Source organism: Pseudophryne corroboree, unplaced genomic scaffold, assembly GCF_028390025.1.
Source record: "Pseudophryne corroboree isolate aPseCor3 unplaced genomic scaffold, aPseCor3.hap2 scaffold_509, whole genome shotgun sequence".
In the NCBI taxonomy this organism is placed as follows: Eukaryota; Metazoa; Chordata; class Amphibia; order Anura; family Myobatrachidae; genus Pseudophryne; species Pseudophryne corroboree.
In genome coordinates, this window is record NW_026970114.1 from 172535 (window position 1) to 196936 (window position 24402).

A 24402-nucleotide genomic window follows, 5' to 3' on the forward strand; every position below is an offset into this window, starting at 1 on the left:
GGAAGCATGCTGGGCTCATAACCGAGAGGTAGGCAGATTGAAACTATCCTCTGCTATATGCATTTTTTTTTTGTTAATTAAAGTAATCCAAAACTGGGATTGATATTTTGTCTCTTTTATTTTTACTTAAAGTACAATAACTTTTACCATTTTAATTTGTTTTAATAGTATATTGACAGTATTGTTTTCTTTCAAAAATCCACTTCATTTTCTTTACCCTATTATTAAAATGGTAATTGACAAAAACAAACTACATTGTCACCAGAAGAGCAATACAAAATGTACAAGTGATATATTAAAATCATCTTTCCAGCTTGAATTTCAATGTTGCATTGGGTCAACAATTTTGTGAGAAACATCTTCACCCTTAAATAAAGATTTTCTTAATTCCTTACCTGTGTGCTAATTAGATATCACCTTGTTTTCACATTAAACAGACTTCCACATGACCACATGAGAAAGCAGCAAGGATGCAGTGGCGTTAATGTTTCCTGGTGTCAACTTGTATTATTTCAGTACACATTGAAATGAGGATGCATCTTGCTGCCTTTCCAATGAAGCAAGTTTAATTTAGTAATAGGTGAAAAACCATCCTTACAAAGGTGTTAATCAGAGACTTGGCTTTGTGGACACTTTTCAGAGAACAAATTTGTTAGCATAAAAATAAAGCCAGAAAATGAAGAGCTGTTTAATCACTCAATTGGATTTTTTTGCCAGCATATTTCTTTTTCTCTGCAACCCACTGCTAAATTGTGCTTCCTAGCTGTTTTTTATAAAATCACTGAATCAAATCTAACTCTGATTACATCAAAGAAGGCCATGTACCCTACACCATAACAGGGGGTATGAAATTTGACTTGTCTACTTAAAGATCACCAAAATCTGATAACAAGGTCAATTACGTCCCTGGGTGGGATTGAACCACCAACCTTTTGGTTAATAGCCGTACACACTAACTGATTGCGCCACAGAGACACTTTGCAAAAGTACATACTGACAAATGCTAATAAGCATTCATCTAAAACGTTTCCTAGAAAAACTTAAAAAAATCAATAATCTGGAGAGTTTTTGTAAGATGTTTCTTCTATCAACCAACGAAGAAACACATTGGTACTTTCCCATGATGAGTGAGTGCTTCAGGATCTCTTGCACTTACATGTGCAGCAGAGTACAGCAATGGAAGCATGCTGGGCCCATAACCCAGAGGTAGGCAGATTGAAACTATCCTCTGCTATATGCATTTTTTTGTTTGTTAATTAAAGTAATCCAAAACTGGGATTGATATTTTGGCTCTTTTATTTTTACTTAAAGTACAATAACTTTTACCATTTTAATTTGTTTTAATAGTATATTGACAGTATTGTTTTCTTTCAAAAATCCACTTAATTTTCTTTACCCTATTATTAAAATGGTAATTGACAAAAACAAACTACATTGTCACCAGAAGAGCAATACAAAATGTACAAGTGATATATTAAAATCATCTTTCCAGCTTGAATTTCAATGATGCATTGGGGCAACGATTTTGTGAGAAACATCTTCACCCTTAAATAAAGATTTTCTTAATTCCTTACCTGTGTGCTAATTAGATATCACCTTGTTTTCACATTAAACAGACTTCCACATGAGAAAGCAGCAAGGATGCAGTGGCGTTAATGTTTCCTGGTGTCAACCTGTATTATTTCAGTAGACATTGAAATGAGGATGCATCTTGCTGCCTTTCCAATGAAGCAAGTTTAATTTAGTAATAGGTGAAAAACCATCCTTACAAAGGTGTTAATCAGAGACTTGGCTTTGTGGACACTTTTCAGAGAACAAATTTGTTAGCATAAAAATAAAGCCAGAAAATAAAGAGCTGTTTAATCACTCTATTGGATTTTTCTGGCAGCATATTTTTTTTTTCTGCTACCCACTGCTAAATTGTGCTTCCTAGCTGTTTTTATAAAATCACTGAATCAAATCTAACTCTGATTACATCAGAGAAGGCCAGGTACCCTACACCATAACAGGGGGTTTGAAATTTTGACTTGTCTACTTAAAGATCACCAAAATCTGATAACAAGGTCAATTAGGTCCCTCGGTGGGATTGAACCACCAACCTTTTGGTTAATAGCCGTACATACTAACTGATTGCGCCACAGAGACACTTTGCGAAAGTCCATACTGACAAAGGCTAATAAGCATTCATCTAAAACATTTCCTAGAAAAACTTTAAAAAGTCAATAATCTGGAGAGTTTTTGTAAGATGTTTCTTCCATCAACCAACGAAGAAACACATTGGTACTTTCCCATGATGAGTGAGTGCTTCAGGATCTCTTGAACTTACATGTGCAGCAGAGTACTGCAATGGAAGCATGCTGGGCCCATAACCCAGAGGTAGGCAGATTGAAACTATCCTCTGCTATATGCATTTTTTTTTTTGTTAATTAAAGTAATCCAAAACTGGGATTGATATTTTGTCTCTTTTATTTTTACTTAAAGTACAATAACTTTTACCATTTTAATTTGTTTTAATAGTATATTGACAGTATTGTTTTCTTTCAAAAATCCACTTCATTTTCTTTACCCTATTATTAAAATGGTAATTGACAAAAACAAACTACATTGTCACCAGAAGAGCAATACAAAATGTACAAGTGATATATTAAAATCATCTTTCCAGCTTGAATTTCAATGATGCATTGGGTCAACAATTTTGTGAGAAACATCTTCACCCTTAAATAAAGATTTTCTTAATTCCTTACCTGTGTGCTAATTATATATCACCTTGTTTTCACATTAAACAGACTTCCACATGAGAAAGCAGCAAGGATGCAGTGGCGTTAATGTTTCCTGGTGTCAACTTGTATTTTTTCAGTAGACATTGAAATGAGGATGCATCTTGCTGCCTTTCCAATGAAGCAAGTTTAATTTAGTAATAGGTGAAAAACCATCCTTACAAAGGTGTTAATCAGAGACTTGGCTTTGTGGACACTTTTCAGAGAACAAATTTGTTAGCATAAAAATAAAGCCAGAAAATAAAGAGCTGTTTAATCACTCAATTGGATTTTTCTGCCAGCATATATTTTTTCTCTGCAACCCACTGCTAAATTGTGCTTCCTAGCTGTTTTTATAAAATCACTGAATCAAATCTAACTCTGATTACATCAGAGAAGGCCAGGTACCCTACACCATAACAGGGGGTTTGAAATTTTGACTTGTCTACTTAAAGATCACCAAAATCTGATAACAAGGTCAATTAGGTCCCTGGGTGGGATTGAACCACCAACCTTTTGGTTAATAGCCGTACATACTAACTGATTGCGCCACAGAGACACTTTGCACAAAGTACATACTGACAAATGCTAATAAGCATTCATCTAAAACGTTTCCTAGAAAAACTTAAAAAAGTCAATAATCTGGAGAGTTTTTGTAAGATGTTTCTTCTATCAACCAACGAAGGAACACATTGGTACTTTCCCATGATGAGTGAGTGCTTCAGGATCTCTTGCACTTACATGTGCAGCAGAGTACAGCAATGGAAGCATGCTGGGCCCATAACCCAGAGGTAGGCAGATTAAAACTATCCTCTGCTATATGCATTTTTTTGTTTGTTAATTAAAGTAATCCAAAACTGGGATTGATATTTTGGCTCTTTTATTTTTACTTAAAGTACAATAACTTTTACCATTTTAATTTGTTTTAATAGTATATTGACAGTATTGTTTTCTTTCAAAAATCCACTTAATTTTCTTTACCCTATTATTAAAATGGTAATTGACAAAAACAAACTACATTGTCACCAGAAGAGCAATACAAAATGTACAAGTGATATATTAAAATCATCTTTCCAGCTTGAATTTCAATGATGCATTGGGGCAACGATTTTGTGAGAAACATCTTCACCCTTAAATAAAGATTTTCTTAATTCCTTACCTGTGTGCTAATTAGATATCACCTTGTTTTCACATTAAACAGACTTCCACATGAGAAAGCAGCAAGGATGCAGTGGCGTTAATGTTTCCTGGTGTCAACCTGTATTATTTCAGTAGACATTGAAATGAGGATGCATCTTGCTGCCTTTCCAATGAAGCAAGTTTAATTTAGTAATAGGTGAAAAACCATCCTTACAAAGGTGTTAATCAGAGACTTGGCTTTGTGGACACTTTTCAGAGAACAAATTTGTTAGCATAAAAATAAAGCCAGAAAATGAAGAGCTGTTTAATCACTCGATTGGATTTTTCTGCCAGCATATTTTTTTTCTCTGCAACCCACTGCTAAATTGTGCTTCCTAGCTGTTTTTTATAAAATCACTGAATCAAATCTAACTCTGATTACATCAGAGAAGGCCATGTACCCTACACCATAAGAGGAGGTTTGAAATTTTGACTTGTCTACTTAAATATCACCAAAATCTGATCACAAGGTTAATTACGTCCCTGGGTGGGATTGAACCACCAACCTTTTGGTTAATAGCCAAACACACTAACCGATTGCGCCACAGAGACACTTTGCAAAAGTCCATACTGACAAAGGCTAATAAGCATTCATCTAAAACGTTTCCTAGAAAAACTTTAAAAAGTCAATAATCTGGAGAGTTTTTGTAAGATGTTTCTTCCATCAACCAACGAAGAAACACATTGGTACTTTCCAATGATGAGTGAGTGCTTCAGGATCTCTTGCACTTACATGTGCAGCAGAGTACTGCAATGGAAGCATGCTGGGCCCATAACCCAGAGGTAGGCAGATTGAAACTATCCTCTGCTATATGCATTTTTTTTGTTAATTAAAGTAATCCAAAACTGGGATTGATATTTTGTCTCTTTTATTTTTACTTAAAGTACAATAACTTTTACCATTTTAATTTGTTTTAATAGTATATTGACAGTATTGTTTTCTTTCAAAAATCCACTTCATTTTCTTTACCCTATTATTAAAATGGTAATTGACAAAAACAAACTACATTGTCACCAGAAGAGCAATACAAAATGTACAAGTGATATATTAAAATCATCTTTCCAGCTTGAATTTCAATGATGCATTGGGTCAACAATTTTGTGAGAAACATCTTCACCCTTAAATAAAGATTTTCTTAATTCCTTACCTGTGTGCTAATTAGATATCACCTTGTTTTCACATTAAACAGACTTCCACATGAGAAAGCAGCAAGGATGCAGTGGCGTTAATGTTTCCTGGTGTCAACCTGTATTATTTCAGTAGACATTGAAATGAGGATACATCTTGCTGCCTTTCCAATGAAGCAAGTTTAATTTAGTAATAGGTGAAAAACCATCCCTACAAAGGTGTTAATCAGAGACTTGGCTTTGTGGACACTTTTCAGAGAACAAATTTGTTAGCATAAAAATAAAGCCAGAAAATGAAGAGCTGTTTAATCACGCAATTTGATTTTTTTGCCAGCATATTTCTTTTTCTCTGCAACCCACTGCTAAATTGTGCTTCCTAGATGTTTTTATAAAATCACTGAATCAAATCTAACTCTGATTACATCAGAGAAGGCCAGGTACCCTACACCATAACAGGGGGTATGAAATTTGACTTGTCTACTTAAAGATCACCAAAATCTGATAACAAGGTCAATTACGTCCCTGGGTGGGATTGAACCACCAACCTTTTGGTTAATAGCCGTACACACTAACTGATTGCGCCACAGAGACACTTTGCAAAAGTACATACTGACAAATGCTAATAAGCATTCATCTAAAACGTTTCCTAGAAAAACTTAAAAAAATCAATAATCTGGAGAGTTTTTGTAAGATGTTTCTTCTATCAACCAACGAAGAAACACATTGGTACTTTCCCATGATGAGTGAGTGCTTCAGGATCTCTTGCACTTACATGTGCAGCAGAGTACAGCAATGGAAGCATGCTGGGCCCATAACCCAGAGGTAGGCAGATTGAAACTATCCTCTGCTATATGCATTTTTTTGTTTGTTAATTAAAGTAATCCAAAACTGGGATTGATATTTTGGCTCTTTTATTTTTACTTAAAGTACAATAACTTTTACCATTTTAATTTGTTTTAATAGTATATTGACAGTATTGTTTTCTTTCAAAAATCCACTTCATTTTCTTTACCCTATTATTAAAATGGTAATTGACAAAAACAAACTACATTGTCACCAGAAGAGCAAAACAAAATGTACAAGTGATATATTAAAATCATCTTTCCAGCTTGAATTTCAATGTTGCATTGGGTCATCAATTTTGTGAGAAACATCTTCACCCTTAAATAAAGATTTTCTTAATTCCTTACCTGTGTGCTAATTAGATATCACCTTGTTTTCACATTAAACAGACTTCCACATGAGAAAGCAGCAAGGATGCAGTGGCGTTAATGTTTCCTGGTGTCAACCTGTATTATTTCAGTAGACATTGAAATGAGGATACATCTTGCTGCCTTTCCAATGAAGCAAGTTTAATTTAGTAATAGGTGAAAAACCATCCCTACAAAGGTGTTAATCAGAGACTTGGCTTTGTGGACACTTTTCAGAGAACAAATTTGTTAGCATTAAAATAAAGCCAGAAAATGAAGAGCTGTTTAATCACGCAATTTGGTTTTTTTGCCAGCATATTTCTTTTTCTCTGCAACCCACTGCTAAATTGTGCTTCCTAGATGTTTTTATAAAATCACTGAATCAAATCTAACTCTGATTACATCAGAGAAGGCCAGGTACCCTACACCATAACAGGGGGTATGAAATTTGACTTGTCTACTTAAAGATCACCAAAATCTGATAACAAGGTCAATTACGTCCCTGGGTGGGATTGAACCACCAACCTTTTGGTTAATAGCCGTACACACTAACTGATTGCGCCACAGAGACACTTTGCAAAAAGTACATACTGACAAATGCTAATAAGCATTCATCTAAAACGTTTCCTAGAAAAACTTAAAAAAGTCAATAATCTGGAGAGTTTTTGTAAGATGTTTCTTCTATCAACCAACGAAGAAACACATTGGTACTTTCCCATGATGAGTGAGTGCTTCAGGATCTCTTGCACTTACATGTGCAGCAGAGTACAGCAATGGAAGCATGCTGGGCCCATAACCCAGAGGTAGGCAGATTGAAACTATCCTCTGCTATATGCATTTTTTTGTTTGTTAATTAAAGTAATCCAAAACTGGGATTGATATTTTGGCTCTTTTATTTTTACTTAAAGTACAATAACTTTTACCATTTTAATTTGTTTTAATAGTATATTGACAGTATTGTTTTCTTTCAAAAATCCACTTCATTTTCTTTACCCTATTATTAAAATGGTAATTGACAAAAACAAACTACATTGTCACCAGAAGAGCAATACAAAATGTACAAGTGATATATTAAAATCATCTTTCCAGCTTGAATTTCAATGATGCATTGGGGCAACGATTTTGTGAGAAACATCTTCACCCTTAAATAAAGATTTTCTTAATTCCTTACCTGTGTGCTAATTAGATATCACCTTGTTTTCACATTAAACAGACTTCCACATGAGAAAGCAGCAAGGATGCAGTGGCGTTAATGTTTCCTGGTGTCAACCTGTATTATTTCAGTAGACATTGAAATGAGGATGCATCTTGCTGCCTTTCCAATGAAGCAAGTTTAATTTAGTAATAGGTGAAAAACCATCCTTACAAAGGTGTTAATCAGAGACTTGGCTTTGTGGACACTTTTCAGAGAACAAATTTGTTAGCATAAAAATAAAGCCAGAAAATAAAGAGCTGTTTAATCACTCTATTGGATTTTTCTGGCAGCATATTTTTTTTTTCTGCTACCCACTGCTAAATTGTGCTTCCTAGCTGTTTTTATAAAATCACTGAATCAAATCTAACTCTGATTACATCAGAGAAGGCCAGGTACCCTACACCATAACAGGGGGTTTGAAATTTTGACTTGTCTACTTAAAGATCACCAAAATCTGATAACAAGGTCAATTAGGTCCCTCGGTGGGATTGAACCACCGACCTTTTGGTTAATAGCCGTACATACTAACTGATTGCGCCACAGAGACACTTTGCAAAAGTCCATACTGACAAAGGCTAATAAGCATTCATCTAAAACGTTTCCTAGAAAAACTTTAAAAAGTCAATAATCTGGAGAGTTTTTGTAAGATGTTTCTTCCATCAACCAACGAAGAAACACATTGGTACTTTCCCATGATGAGTGAGTGCTTCAGGATCTCTTGAACTTACATGTGCAGCAGAGTACTGCAATGGAAGCATGCTGGGCCCATAACCCAGAGGTAGGCAGATTGAAACTATCCTCTGCTATATGCATTTTTTTTTTGTTAATTAAAGTAATCCAAAACTGGGATTGATATTTTGTCTCTTTTATTTTTACTTAAAGTACAATAACTTTTACCATTTTAATTTGTTTTAATAGTATATTGACAGTATTGTTTTCTTTCAAAAATCCACTTCATTTTCTTTACCCTATTATTAAAATGGTAATTGACAAAAACAAACTACATTGTCACCAGAAGAGCAATACAAAATGTACAAGTGATATATTAAAATCATCTTTCCAGCTTGAATTTCAATGATGCATTGGGTCAACAATTTTGTGAGAAACATCTTCACCCTTAAATAAAGATTTTCTTAATTCCTTACCTGTGTGCTAATTATATATCACCTTGTTTTCACATTAAACAGACTTCCACATGAGAAAGCAGCAAGGATGCAGTGGCGTTAATGTTTCCTGGTGTCAACTTGTATTTTTTCAGTAGACATTGAAATGAGGATGCATCTTGCTGCCTTTCCAATGAAGCAAGTTTAATTTAGTAATAGGTGAAAAACCATCCTTACAAAGGTGTTAATCAGAGACTTGGCTTTGTGGACACTTTTCAGAGAACAAATTTGTTAGCATAAAAATAAAGCCAGAAAATAAAGAGCTGTTTAATCACTCAATTGGATTTTTCTGCCAGCATATATTTTTTCTCTACAACCCACTGCTAAATTGTGCTTCCTAGCTGTTTTTATAAAATCACTGAATCAAATCTAACTCTGATTACATCAGAGAAGGCCAGGTACCCTACACCATAACAGGGGGTTTGAAATTTTGACTTGTCTACTTAAAGATCACCAAAATCTGATAACAAGGTCAATTAGGTCCCTGGGTGGGATTGAACCACCAACCTTTTGGTTAATAGCCGTACATACTAACTGATTGCGCCACAGAGACACTTTGCAAAAAGTACATACTGACAAATGCTAATAAGCATTCATCTAAAACGTTTCCTAGAAAAACTTAAAAAAGTCAATAATCTGGAGAGTTTTTGTAAGATGTTTCTTCTATCAACCAACGAAGGAACACATTGGTACTTTCCCATGATGAGTGAGTGCTTCAGGATCTCTTGCACTTACATGTGCAGCAGAGTACAGCAATGGAAGCATGCTGGGCCCATAACCCAGAGGTAGGCAGATTAAAACTATCCTCTGCTATATGCATTTTTTTGTTTGTTAATTAAAGTAATCCAAAACTGGGATTGATATTTTGGCTCTTTTATTTTTACTTAAAGTACAATAACTTTTACCATTTTAATTTGTTTTAATAGTATATTGACAGTATTGTTTTCTTTCAAAAATCCACTTAATTTTCTTTACCCTATTATTAAAATGGTAATTGACAAAAACAAACTACATTGTCACCAGAAGAGCAATACAAAATGTACAAGTGATATATTAAAATCATCTTTCCAGCTTGAATTTCAATGATGCATTGGGGCAACGATTTTGTGAGAAACATCTTCACCCTTAAATAAAGATTTTCTTAATTCCTTACCTGTGTGCTAATTAGATATCACCTTGTTTTCACATTAAACAGACTTCCACATGAGAAAGCAGCAAGGATGCAGTGGCGTTAATGTTTCCTGGTGTCAACCTGTATTATTTCAGTAGACATTGAAATGAGGATGCATCTTGCTGCCTTTCCAATGAAGCAAGTTTAATTTAGTAATAGGTGAAAAACCATCCTTACAAAGGTGTTAATCAGAGACTTGGCTTTGTGGACACTTTTCAGAGAACAAATTTGTTAGCATAAAAATAAAGCCAGAAAATGAAGAGCTGTTTAATCACTCGATTGGATTTTTCTGCCAGCATATTTTTTTTCTCTGCAACCCACTGCTAAATTGTGCTTCCTAGCTGTTTTTTATAAAATCACTGAATCAAATCTAACTCTGATTACATCAGAGAAGGCCATGTACCCTACACCATAAGAGGAGGTTTGAAATTTTGACTTGTCTACTTAAATATCACCAAAATCTGATCACAAGGTTAATTACGTCCCTGGGTGGGATTGAACCACCAACCTTTTGGTTAATAGCCAAACACACTAACCGATTGCGCCACAGAGACACTTTGCAAAAGTCCATACTGACAAAGGCTAATAAGCATTCATCTAAAACGTTTCCTAGAAAAACTTTAAAAAGTCAATAATCTGGAGAGTTTTTGTAAGATGTTTCTTCCATCAACCAACGAAGAAACACATTGGTACTTTCCCATGATGAGTGAGTGCTTCAGGATCTCTTGCACTTACATGTGCAGCAGAGTACTGCAATGGAAGCATGCTGGGCCCATAACCCAGAGGTAGGCAGATTGAAACTATCCTCTGCTATATGCATTTTTTTTGTTAATTAAAGTAATCCAAAACTGGGATTGATATTTTGTCTCTTTTATTTTTACTTAAAGTACAATAACTTTTACCATTTTAATTTGTTTTAATAGTATATTGACAGTATTGTTTTCTTTCAAAAATCCACTTCATTTTCTTTACCCTATTATTAAAATGGTAATTGACAAAAACAAACTACATTGTCACCAGAAGAGCAATACAAAATGTACAAGTGATATATTAAAATCATCTTTCCAGCTTGAATTTCAATGATGCATTGGGTCAACAATTTTGTGAGAAACATCTTCACCCTTAAATAAAGATTTTCTTAATTCCTTACCTGTGTGCTAATTAGATATCACCTTGTTTTCACATTAAACAGACTTCCACATGAGAAAGCAGCAAGGATGCAGTGGCGTTAATGTTTCCTGGTGTCAACCTGTATTATTTCAGTAGACATTGAAATGAGGATACATCTTGCTGCCTTTCCAATGAAGCAAGTTTAATTTAGTAATAGGTGAAAAACCATCCCTACAAAGGTGTTAATCAGAGACTTGGCTTTGTGGACACTTTTCAGAGAACAAATTTGTTAGCATAAAAATAAAGCCAGAAAATGAAGAGCTGTTTAATCACGCAATTTGATTTTTTTGCCAGCATATTTCTTTTTCTCTGCAACCCACTGCTAAATTGTGCTTCCTAGATGTTTTTATAAAATCACTGAATCAAATCTAACTCTGATTACATCAGAGAAGGCCAGGTACCCTACACCATAACAGGGGGTATGAAATTTGACTTGTCTACTTAAAGATCACCAAAATCTGATAACAAGGTCAATTACGTCCCTGGGTGGGATTGAACCACCAACCTTTTGGTTAATAGCCGTACACACTAACTGATTGCGCCACAGAGACACTTTGCAAAAGTACATACTGACAAATGCTAATAAGCATTCATCTAAAACGTTTCCTAGAAAAACTTAAAAAAATCAATAATCTGGAGAGTTTTTGTAAGATGTTTCTTCTATCAACCAACGAAGAAACACATTGGTACTTTCCCATGATGAGTGAGTGCTTCAGGATCTCTTGCACTTACATGTGCAGCAGAGTACAGCAATGGAAGCATGCTGGGCCCATAACCCAGAGGTAGGCAGATTGAAACTATCCTCTGCTATATGCATTTTTTTGTTTGTTAATTAAAGTAATCCAAAACTGGGATTGATATTTTGGCTCTTTTATTTTTACTTAAAGTACAATAACTTTTACCATTTTAATTTGTTTTAATAGTATATTGACAGTATTGTTTTCTTTCAAAAATCCACTTCATTTTCTTTACCCTATTATTAAAATGGTAATTGACAAAAACAAACTACATTGTCACCAGAAGAGCAAAACAAAATGTACAAGTGATATATTAAAATCATCTTTCCAGCTTGAATTTCAATGTTGCATTGGGTCATCAATTTTGTGAGAAACATCTTCACCCTTAAATAAAGATTTTCTTAATTCCTTACCTGTGTGCTAATTAGATATCACCTTGTTTTCACATTAAACAGACTTCCACATGAGAAAGCAGCAAGGATGCAGTGGCGTTAATGTTTCCTGGTGTCAACCTGTATTATTTCAGTAGACATTGAAATGAGGATACATCTTGCTGCCTTTCCAATGAAGCAAGTTTAATTTAGTAATAGGTGAAAAACCATCCCTACAAAGGTGTTAATCAGAGACTTGGCTTTGTGGACACTTTTCAGAGAACAAATTTGTTAGCATTAAAATAAAGCCAGAAAATGAAGAGCTGTTTAATCACGCAATTTGGTTTTTTTGCCAGCATATTTCTTTTTCTCTGCAACCCACTGCTAAATTGTGCTTCCTAGATGTTTTTATAAAATCACTGAATCAAATCTAACTCTGATTACATCAGAGAAGGCCAGGTACCCTACACCATAACAGGGGGTATGAAATTTGACTTGTCTACTTAAAGATCACCAAAATCTGATAACAAGGTCAATTACGTCCCTGGGTGGGATTGAACCACCAACCTTTTGGTTAATAGCCGTACACACTAACTGATTGCGCCACAGAGACACTTTGCAAAAAGTACATACTGACAAATGCTAATAAGCATTCATCTAAAACGTTTCCTAGAAAAACTTAAAAAAGTCAATAATCTGGAGAGTTTTTGTAAGATGTTTCTTCTATCAACCAACGAAGAAACACATTGGTACTTTCCCATGATGAGTGAGTGCTTCAGGATCTCTTGCACTTACATGTGCAGCAGAGTACAGCAATGGAAGCATGCTGGGCCCATAACCCAGAGGTAGGCAGATTGAAACTATCCTCTGCTATATGCATTTTTTTGTTTGTTAATTAAAGTAATCCAAAACTGGGATTGATATTTTGGCTCTTTTATTTTTACTTAAAGTACAATAACTTTTACCATTTTAATTTGTTTTAATAGTATATTGACAGTATTGTTTTCTTTCAAAAATCCACTTCATTTTCTTTACCCTATTATTAAAATGGTAATTGACAAAAACAAACTACATTGTCACCAGAAGAGCAAAACAAAATGTACAAGTGATATATTAAAATCATCTTTCCAGCTTGAATTTCAATGATGCATTGGGGCAACGATTTTGTGAGAAACATCTTCACCCTTAAATAAAGATTTTCTTAATTCCTTACCTGTGTGCTAATTAGATATCACCTTGTTTTCACATTTAACAGACTTCCACATGAGAAAGCAGCAAGGATGCAGTGGCGTTAATGTTTCCTGGTGTCAACCTGTATTATTTCAGTAGACATTGAAATGAGGATGCATCTTGCTGCCTTTCCAATGAAGCAAGTTTAATTTAGTAATAGGTGAAAAACCATCCTTACAAAGGTGTTAATCAGAGACTTGGCTTTGTGGACACTTTTCAGAGAACAAATTTGTTAGCATAAAAATAAAGCCAGAAAATAAAGAGCTGTTTAATCACGCAATTGGATTTTTCTGCCAGCATATTTTTTTTCTCTGCAACCCACTGCTAAATTGTGCTTCCTAGCTGTTTTTATAAAATCACTGAATCAAATCTAACTCTGATTACATCAGAGAAGGCCAGGTACCCTACACCATAACAGGGGGTTTGAAATTTTGACTTGTCTACTTAAAGATCACCAAAATCTGATAACAAGGTCAATTAGGTCCCTGGGTGGGATTGAACCACCAACCTTTTGGTTAATAGCCGTACATACTAACTGATTGCGCCACAGAGACACTTTGCAAAAGTCCATACTGACAAAGGCTAATAAGCATTCATCTAAAACGTTTCCTAGAAAAACTTTAAAAAGTCAATAATCTGGAGAGTTTTTGTAAGATGTTTCTTTCATCAACCAACGAAGAAACACATTGGTACTTTCCCATGATGAGTGAGTGCTTCAGGATCTCTTGAACTTACATGTGCAGCAGAGTACTGCAATGGAAGCATGCTGGGCTCATAACCGAGAGGTAGGCAGATTGAAACTATCCTCTGCTATATGCATTTTTTTTTTGTTAAAGTAATCCAAAACTGGGATTGATATTTTGTCTCTTTTATTTTTACTTAAAGTACAATAACGTTTACCATTTTAATTTGTTTTAATAGTATATTGACAGTATTGTTTTCTTTCAAAAATCCACTTCATTTTCTTTACCCTATTATTAAAATGGTAATTGACAAAAACAAACTACATTGTCACCAGAAGAGCAATACAAAATGTACAAGTGATATATTAAAATCATCTTTCCAGCTTGAATTTCAATGTTGCATTGGGTCAACAATTTTGTGAGAAACATCTTCACCCTTAAATAAAGATTTTCTTAATTCCTTACCTGTGTGCTAATTAGATATCACCTTGTTTTCACATTAAACAGACTTCCACATGAGAAAGCAGCAAGGATGCAGTGGCGTTAATGTTTCCTGGTGTCAACTTGTATTATTTCAGTAGACATTGAAATGAGGATGCATCTTGCTGCCTTTCCAATGAAGCAAGTTTAATTTAGTAATAGGTGAAAAACCATCCTTACAAAGGTGTTAATCAGAGACTTGGCTTTGTGGACACTTTTCAGAGAACAAATTTGTTAGCATAAAAATAAAGCCAGAAAATGAAGAGCTGTTTAATCACTCGATTGGATTTTTCTGCCAGCATATTTTTTTTCTCTGCAACCCACTGCTAAATTGTGCTTCCTAGCTGTTTTTTATAAAATCACTGAATCAAATCTAACTCTGATTACATCAGAGAAGGCCATGTACCCTACACCATAAGAGGAGGTTTGAAATTTTGACTTGTCTCCTTAAATATCACCAAAATCTGATCACAAGGTTAATTACATCCCTGGGTGGGATTGAACCGCCAACCTTTTGGTTAATAGCCAAACACACTAACCGATTGCGCCACAGAGACACTTTGCAAAAGTCCATACTGACAAAGGCTAATAAGCATTCATCTAAAACGTTTCCTAGAAAAACTTTAAAAAGTCAATAATCTGGAGAGTTTTTGTAAGATGTTTCTTCCATCAACCAACGAAGAAACACATTGGTACTTTCCCATGATGAGTGAGTGCTTCAGGATCTCTTGCACTTACATGTGCAGCAGAGTACTGCAATGGAAGCATGCTGGGCCCATAACCCAGAGGTAGGCAGATTGAAACTATCCTCTGCTATATGCATTTTTTTTGTTAATTAAAGTAATCCAAAACTGGGATTGATATTGTGTCTCTTTTATTTTTACTTAAAGTACAATAACTTTTACCATTTTAATTTGTTTTAATAGTATATTGACAGTATTGTTTTCTTTCAAAAATCCACTTCATTTTCTTTACCCTATTATTAAAATGGTAATTGACAAAAACAAACTACATTGTCACCAGAAGAGCAATACAAAATGTACAAGTGATATATTAAAATCATCTTTCCAGCTTGAATTTCAATGATGCATTGGGTCAACAATTTTGTGAGAAACATCTTCACCCTTAAATAAAGATTTTCTTAATTCCTTACCTGTGTGCTAATTAGATATCACCTTGTTTTCACATTAAACAGACTTCCACATGAGAAAGCAGCAAGGATGCAGTGGCGTTAATGTTTCCTGGTGTCAACCTGTATTATTTCAGTAGATATTGAAATGAGGATACATCTTGCTGCCTTTCCAATGAAGCAAGTTTAATTTAGTAATAGGTGAAAAACCATCCCTACAAAGGTGTTAATCAGAGACTTGGCTTTGTGGACACTTTTCAGAGAACAAATTTGTTAGCATAAAAATAAAGCCAGAAAATGAAGAGCTGTTTAATCACGCAATTTGATTTTTTTGCCAGCATATTTCTTTTTCTCTGCAACCCACTGCTAAATTGTGCTTCCTAGATGTTTTTATAAAATCACTGAATCAAATCTAACTCTGATTACATCAGAGAAGGCCAGGTACCCTACACCATAACAGGGGGTATGAAATTTGACTTGTCTACTTAAAGATCACCAAAATCTGATAACAAGGTCAATTAGGTCCCTGGGTGGGATTGAACCACCAACCTTTTGGTTAATAGCCGTACACGCTAACTGATTGCACCACAGAGACACTTTGCAAAAGTCCATACTGACAAAGGCTAATAAGCATTCATCTAAAACGTTTCCTAGAAAAACTTTAAAAAGTCAATAATCTGGAGAGTTTTTGTAAAATGTTTCTTCCATCAACCAACGAAGAAACACATTGGTACTTTCCCATGATGAGTGAGTGCTTCAGGATCTCTTGCACTTACATGTGCAGCAGAGTACTGCAATGGAAGCATGCTGGGCCCATAACCCAGAGGTAGGCAGATTTAAACTATCCTCTGCTATATGCATTTTTTTTTGTTAATTAAAGTAATCCAAAACTGGGATTGATATTTTGTCTCTTTTATTTTTACTTAAAGTACAATAACTTTTACCATTTTAATTTGTTTTAATAGTATATTGACAGTATTGTTTTCTTTCAAAAATCCACTTCATTTTCTTTTCCCTATTATTAAAATGGTAATTGACAAAAACAAACTACATTGTCACCAGAAGAGCAATACAAAATGTACAAGTGATATATTAAAATCATCTTTCCAGCTTGAATTTCAATGATGCATTGGGGCAACGATTTTGTGAGAAACATCTTCACCCTTAAATAAAGATTTTCTTAATTTCTTACCTGTGTGCTAATTAGATATCACCTTGTTTTCACATTAAACAGACTTCCACATGAGAAAGCAGCAAGGATGCAGTGGCGTTAATGTTTCCAGGTGTCAACCTGTATTATTTCAGTAGACATTGAAATGAGGATGCATCTTGCTGCCTTTCCAATGAAGCAAGTTTAATTTAGTAATAGGTGAAAAACCATCCTTACAAAGGTGTTAATCAGAGACTTGGCTTTGTGGACACTTTTCAGAGAACAAATTTGTTAGCATAAAAATAAAGCCAGAAAATAAAGAGCTGTTTAATCACTCAATTGGATTTTTCTGCCAGCATATTTTTTTTCTCTGCAACCCACTGCTAAATTGTGCTTCCTAGCTGTTTTTATAAAATCACTGAATCAAATCTAACTCTGATTACATCAGAGAAGGCCAGGTACCCTACACCATAACAGGGGGTTTGAAATTTTGACTTGTCAACTTAAAGATCACCAAAATCTGATAACAAGGTCAATTAGGTCCCTGGGTGGGATTGAACCACCAACCTTTTGGTTAATAGCCGTACATACTAACTGATTGCACCACAGAGACACTTTGCAAAAGTCCATACTGACAAAGGCTAATAAGCATTCATCTAAAACGTTTCCTAGAAAAACTTTAAAAAGTCAATAATCTGGAGAGTTTTTGTAAGATGTTTCTTCCATCAACCAACGAAGAAACACATTGGTACTTTCCCATGATGAGTGAGTGCTTCAGGATCTCTTGAACTTACATGTGCAGCAGAGTACTGCAATGGAAGCATGCTGGGCTCATAACCGAGAGGTAGGCAGATTGAAACTATCCTCTGCTATATGCATTTTTTTTTTGTTAATTAAAGTAATCCAAAACTGGGATTGATATTTTGTCTCTTTTATTTTTACTTAAAGTACAATAACTTTTACCATTTTAATTTGTTTTAATAGTATATTGACAGTATTGTTTTCTTTCAAAAATCCACTTCATTTTCTTTACCCTATTATTAAAATGGTAATTGACAAAAACAAACTACATTGTCACCAGAAGAGCAATACAAAATGTACAAGTGATATATTAAAATCATCTTTCCAGCTTGAATTTCAATGTTGCATTGGGTCAACAATTTTGTGAGAAACATCTTCACCCTTAAATAAAGATTTTCTTAATTCCTTACCTGTGTGCTAATTAGATATCACCTTGTTTTCACATTAAACAGACTTCCACATGAGAAAGCAGCAAGGATGCAGTGGCGTTAATGTTTCCTGGTGTCAACTTGTATTATTTCAGTACACATTGAAATGAGGATGCATCTTGCTGCCTTTCCAATGAAGCAAGTTTAATTTAGTAATAGGTGAAAAACCATCCTTACAAAGGTGTTAATCAGAGACTTGGCTTTGTGGACACTTTTCAGAGAACAAATTTGTTAGCATAAAAATAAAGCCAGAAAATGAAGAGCTGTTTAATCACTCAATTGGATTTTTTTGCCAGCATATTTCTTTTTCTCTGCAACCCACTGCTAAATTGTGCTTCCTAGCTGTTTTTTATAAAATCACTGAATCAAATCTAACTCTGATTACATCAAAGAAGGCCATGTACCCTACACCATAAGAGGAGGTTTGAAATTTTGACTTGTCTACTTAAATATCACCAAAATCTGATCACAAGGTTAATTACGTCCCTGGGTGGGATTGAACCACCAACCTTTTGGTTAATAGCCAAACACACTAACCGATTGCGCCACAGAGACACTTTGCAAAAGTCCATACTGACAAAGGCTAATAAGCATTCATCTAAAACGTTTCCTAGAAAAACTTTAAAAAGTCAATAATCTGGAGAGTTTTTGTAAGATGTTTCTTCCATCAACCAACGAAGAAACACATTGGTACTTTCCCATGATGAGTGAGTGCTTCAGGATCTCTTGCACTTACATGTGCAGCAGAGTACTGCAATGGAAGCATGCTGGGCCCATAACCCAGAGGTAGGCAGATTGAAACTATCCTCTGCTATATGCATTTTTTTTGTTAAAGTAATCCAAAACTGGGATTGATATTTTGTCTCTTTTATTTTTACTTAAAGTACAATAACTTTTACCATTTTAATTTGTTTTAATAGTATATTGACAGTATTGTTTTCTTTCAAAAATCCACTTCATTTTCTTTACCCTATTATTAAAATGGTAATTGACAAAAACAAACTACATTGTCACCAGAAGAGCAATACAAAATGTACAAGTGATATATTAAAATCATCTTTCCAGCTTGAATTTCAATGATGCATTGGGTCAACAATTTTGTGAGAAACATCTTCACCCTTAAATAAAGATTTTCTTAATTCCTTACCTGTGTGCTAATTAGATATCACCTTGTTTTCACATTAAACAGACTTCCACATGAGAAAGCAGCTAGGATGCAGTGGCGTTAATGTTTCCTGGTGTCAACCTGTATTATTTCAGTAGACATTGAAATGAGGATACATCTTGCTGCCTTTCCAATGAAGCAAGTTTAATTTAGTAATAGGTGAAAAACCATCCCTACAAAGGTGTTAATCAGAGACTTGGCTTTGTGGACACTTTTCAGAGAACAAATTTGTTAGCATAAAAATAAAGCCAGAAAATGAAGAGCTGTTTAATCACGCAATTTGATTTTTTTGCCAGCATATTTCTTTTTCTCTGCAACCCAATGCTAAATTGTGCTTCCTAGATGTTTTTATAAAATCACTGAATCAAATCTAACTCTGATTACATCAGAGAAGGCCAGGTACCCTACACCATAACAGGGGGTATGAAATTTGACTTGTCTACTTAAAGATCACCAAAATCTGATAACAAGGTCAATTAGGTCCCTGGGTGGGATTGAACCACCAACCTTTTGGTTAATAGCCGTACATACTAACTGATTGCACCACAGAGACACTTTGCAAAAGTCCATACTGACAAAGGCTAATAAGCATTCATCTAAAACGTTTCCTAGAAAAACTTTAAAAAGTCAATAATCTGGAGAGTTTTTGTAAGATGTTTCTTCCATCAACCAACGAAGAAACACATTGGTACTTTCCCATGATGAGTGAGTGCTTCAGGATCTCTTGAACTTACATGTGCAGCAGAGTACTGCAATGGAAGCATGCTGGGCTCATAACCGAGAGGTAGGCAGATTGAAACTATCCTCTGCTATATGCATTTTTTTTTGTTAATTAAAGTAATCCAAAACTGGGATTGATATTTTGTCTCTTTTATTTTTACTTAAAGTACAATAACTTTTACCATTTTAATTTGTTTTAATAGTATATTGACAGTATTGTTTTCTTTCAAAAATCCACTTCATTTTCTTTACCCTATTATTAAAATGGTAATTGACAAAAACAAACTACATTGTCACCAGAAGAGCAATACAAAATGTACAAGTGATATATTAAAATCATCTTTCCAGCTTGAATTTCAATGTTGCATTGGGTCAACAATTTTGTGAGAAACATCTTCACCCTTAAATAAAGATTTTCTTAATTCCTTACCTGTGTGCTAATTAGATATCACCTTGTTTTCACATTAAACAGACTTCCACATGACCACATGAGAAAGCAGCAAGGATGCAGTGGCGTTAATGTTTCCTGGTGTCAACTTGTATTATTTCAGTACACATTGAAATGAGGATGCATCTTGCTGCCTTTCCAATGAAGCAAGTTTAATTTAGTAATAGGTGAAAAACCATCCTTACAAAGGTGTTAATCAGAGACTTGGCTTTGTGGACACTTTTCAGAGAACAAATTTGTTAGCATAAAAATAAAGCCAGAAAATGAAGAGCTGTTTAATCACTCAATTGGATTTTTTTGCCAGCATATTTCTTTTTCTCTGCAACCCACTGCTAAATTGTGCTTCCTAGCTGTTTTTTATAAAATCACTGAATCAAATCTAACTCTGATTACATCAAAGAAGGCCATGTACCCTACACCATAAGAGGAGGTTTGAAATTTTGACTTGTCTACTTAAATATCACCAAAATCTGATCACAAGGTTAATTACGTCCCTGGGTGGGATTGAACCACCAACCTTTTGGTTAATAGCCAAACACACTAACCGATTGCGCCACAGAGACACTTTGCAAAAGTCCATACTGACAAAGGCTAATAAGCATTCATCTAAAACGTTTCCTAGAAAAACTTTAAAAAGTCAATAATCTGGAGAGTTTTTGTAAGATGTTTCTTCCATCAACCAACGAAGAAACACATTGGTACTTTCCCATGATGAGTGAGTGCTTCAGGATCTCTTGCACTTACATGTGCAGCAGAGTACTGCAATGGAAGCATGCTGGGCCCATAACCCAGAGGTAGGCAGATTGAAACTATCCTCTGCTATATGCATTTTTTTTGTTAATTAAAGTAATCCAAAACTGGGATTGATATTTTGTCTCTTTTATTTTTACTTAAAGTACAATAACTTTTACCATTTTAATTTGTTTTAATAGTATATTGACAGTATTGTTTTCTTTCAAAAATCCACTTCATTTTCTTTACCCTATTATTAAAATGGTAATTGACAAAAACAAACTACATTGTCACCAGAAGAGCAATACAAAATGTACAAGTGATATATTAAAATCATCTTTCCAGCTTGAATTTCAATGATGCATTGGGTCAACAATTTTGTGAGAAACATCTTCACCCTTAAATAAAGATTTTCTTAATTCCTTACCTGTGTGCTAATTAGATATCACCTTGTTTTCACATTAAACAGACTTCCACATGAGAAAGCAGCAAGGATGCAGTGGCGTTAATGTTTCCTGGTGTCAACCTGTATTATTTCAGTAGACATTGAAATGAGGATACATCTTGCTGCCTTTCCAATGAAGCAAGTTTAATTTAGTAATAGGTGAAAAACCATCCCTACAAAGGTGTTAATAAGAGACTTGGCTTTGTGGACACTTTTCAGAGAACAAATTTGTTAGCATAAAAATAAAGCCAGAAAATGAAGAGCTGTTTAATCACGCAATTTGATTTTTTTGCCAGCATATTTCTTTTTATCTGCAACCCAATGCTAAATTGTGCTTCCTAGATGTTTTTATAAAATCCCTGAATCAAATCTAACTCTGATTACATCAGAGAAGGCCAGGTACCCTACACCATAACAGGGGGTATGAAATTTGACTTGTCTACTTAAAGATCACCAAAATCTGATAACAAGGTCAATTACGTCCCTGGGTGGGATTGAACCACCAACCTTTTGGTTAATAGCCGTACACACTAACTGATTGCGCCACAGAGACACTTTGCAAAAGTACATACTGACAAATGCTAATAAGCATTCATCTAAAACGTTTCCTAGAAAAACTTAAAAAAGTCAATAATCTGGAGAGTTTTTGTAAGATGTTTCTTCTATCAACCAACGAAGAAACACATTGGTACTTTCCCATGATGAGTGAGTGCTTCAGGATCTCTTGCACTTACATGTGCAGCAGAGTACAGCAATGGAAGCATGCTGGGCCCATAACCCAGAGGTAGGCAGATTGAAACTATCCTCTGCTATATGCATTTTTTTGTTTGTTAATTAAAGTAATCCAAAACTGGGATTGATATTTTGGCTCTTTTATTTTTACTTAAAGTACAATAACTTTTACCATTTTAATTTGTTTTAATAGTATATTGACAGTATTGTTTTCTTTCAAAAATCCACTTCATTTTCTTTACCCTATTATTAAAATGGTAATTGACAAAAACAAACTACATTGTCACCAGAAGAGCAATACAAAATGTACAAGTGATATATTAAAATCATCTTTCCAGCTTGAATTTCAATGATGCATTGGGGCAACGATTTTGTGAGAAACATCTTCACCCTTAAATAAAGATTTTCTTAATTCCTTACCTGTGTGCTAATTAGATATCACCTTGTTTTCACATTAAACAGACTTCCACGTGAGAAAGCAGCAAGGATGCAGTGGCGTTAATGTTTCCTGGTGTCAACCTGTATTATTTCAGTAGACATTGAAATGAGGATGCATCTTGCTGCCTTTCCAATGAAGCAAGTTTAATTTAGTAATAGGTGAAAAACCATCCTTACAAAGGTGTTAATCAGAGACTTGGCTTTGTGGACACTTTTCAGAGAACAAATTTGTTAGCATAAAAATAAAGCCAGAAAATAAAGAGCTGTTTAATCACTCAATTGGATTTTTCTGCCAGCATATTTTTTTTCTCTGCAACCCACTGCTAAATTGTGCTTCCTAGCTGTTTTTATAAAATCACTGAATCAAATCTAACTCTGATTACATCAGAGAAGGCCAGGTACCCTACACCATAACAGGGGGTTTGAAATTTTGACTTGTCTACTTAAAGATCACCAAAATCTGATAACAAGGTCAATTAGGTCCCTGGGTGCGATTGAACCACCAACCTTTTGGTTAATAGCCGTACATACTAACTGATTGCGCCACAGAGACACTTTGCAAAAGTCCATACTGACAAAGGCTAATAAGCATTCATCTAAAACGTTTCCTAGAAAAACTTTAAAAAGTCAATAATCTGGAGAGTTTTTGTAAGATGTTTCTTCCATTAACCAACGAAGAAACACATTGGTACTTTCCCATGATGAGTGAGTGCTTCAGGATCTCTTGAACTTACATGTGCAGCAGAGTACTGCAATGGAAGCATGCTGGGCCCATAACCCAGAGGTAGGCAGATTGAAACTATCCTCTGCTATATGCATTTTTTTTGTTAATTAAAGTAATCCAAAACTGGGATTGATATTTTGTCTCTTTTATTTTTACTTAAAGTACAATAACTTTTACCATTTTAATTTGTTTTAATAGTATATTGACAGTATTGTTTTCTTTCAAAAATCCACTTCATTTTCTTTACCCTATTATTAAAATGGTAATTGACAAAAACAAACTACATTGTCACCAGAAGAGCAATACAAAATGTACAAGTGATATATTAAAATCATCTTTCCAGCTTGAATTTCAATGATGCATTGGGTCAACAATTTTGTGAGAAACATCTTCTCCCTTAAATAAAGATTTTCTTAATTCCTTACCTGTGTGCTAATTAGATATCACCTTGTTTTCACATTAAACAGACTTCCACATGAGAAAGCAGCAAGGATGCAGTGGCGTTAATGTTTCCTGGTGTCAACTTGTATTATTTCAGTACACATTGAAATGAGGATGCATCTTGCTGCCTTTCCAATGAAGCAAGTTTAATTTAGTAATAGGTGAAAAACCATCCTTACAAAGGTGTTAATCAGAGACTTGGCTTTGTGGACACTTTTCAGAGAACAAATTTGTTAGCATAAAAATAAAGCCAGAAAATGAAGAGCTGTTTAATCACTCAATTGGATTTTTTTGCCAGCATATTTCTTTTTCTCTGCAACCCACTGCTAAATTGTGCTTCCTAGCTGTTTTTTATAAAATCACTGAATCAAATCTAACTCTGATTACATCAAAGAAGGCCATGTACCCTACACCATAAGAGGAGGTTTGAAATTTTGACTTGTCTACTTAAATATCACCAAAATCTGATCACAAGGTTAATTACGTCCCTGGGTGGGATTGAACCACCAACCTTTTGGTCAATAGCCAAACACACTAACCGATTGCGCCACAGAGACACTTTGCAAAAGTCCATACTGACAAAGGCTAATAAGCAT

At 34.6% G+C, this 24402-nt stretch overlaps 5 non-coding genes across 5 annotated transcripts; all 5 read right to left on the reverse strand.

Moving 5' to 3' along the window:
* Positions 1–4413: 4413 nt before the first annotated feature.
* Positions 4414–4487, reverse strand: TRNAN-AUU (transfer RNA asparagine (anticodon AUU)). Its single transcript has one exon. It is a non-coding gene; the product is annotated as a tRNA-Asn (tRNA).
* Positions 4488–10262: 5775 nt separating this feature from the next.
* Positions 10263–10336, reverse strand: TRNAN-AUU (transfer RNA asparagine (anticodon AUU)). The gene has a single exon. It is a non-coding gene; the product is annotated as a tRNA-Asn (tRNA).
* An 8106-nt stretch (positions 10337–18442) lies between these two features.
* Positions 18443–18516, reverse strand: TRNAN-AUU (transfer RNA asparagine (anticodon AUU)). Its single transcript has one exon. It is a non-coding gene; the product is annotated as a tRNA-Asn (tRNA).
* Positions 18517–20783: 2267 nt separating this feature from the next.
* Positions 20784–20857, reverse strand: TRNAN-AUU (transfer RNA asparagine (anticodon AUU)). Its single transcript has one exon. It is a non-coding gene; the product is annotated as a tRNA-Asn (tRNA).
* A 3432-nt stretch (positions 20858–24289) lies between these two features.
* On the reverse strand, positions 24290–24363 carry TRNAN-AUU (transfer RNA asparagine (anticodon AUU)). The gene has a single exon. It is a non-coding gene; the product is annotated as a tRNA-Asn (tRNA).
* Positions 24364–24402: the final 39 nt, after the last annotated feature.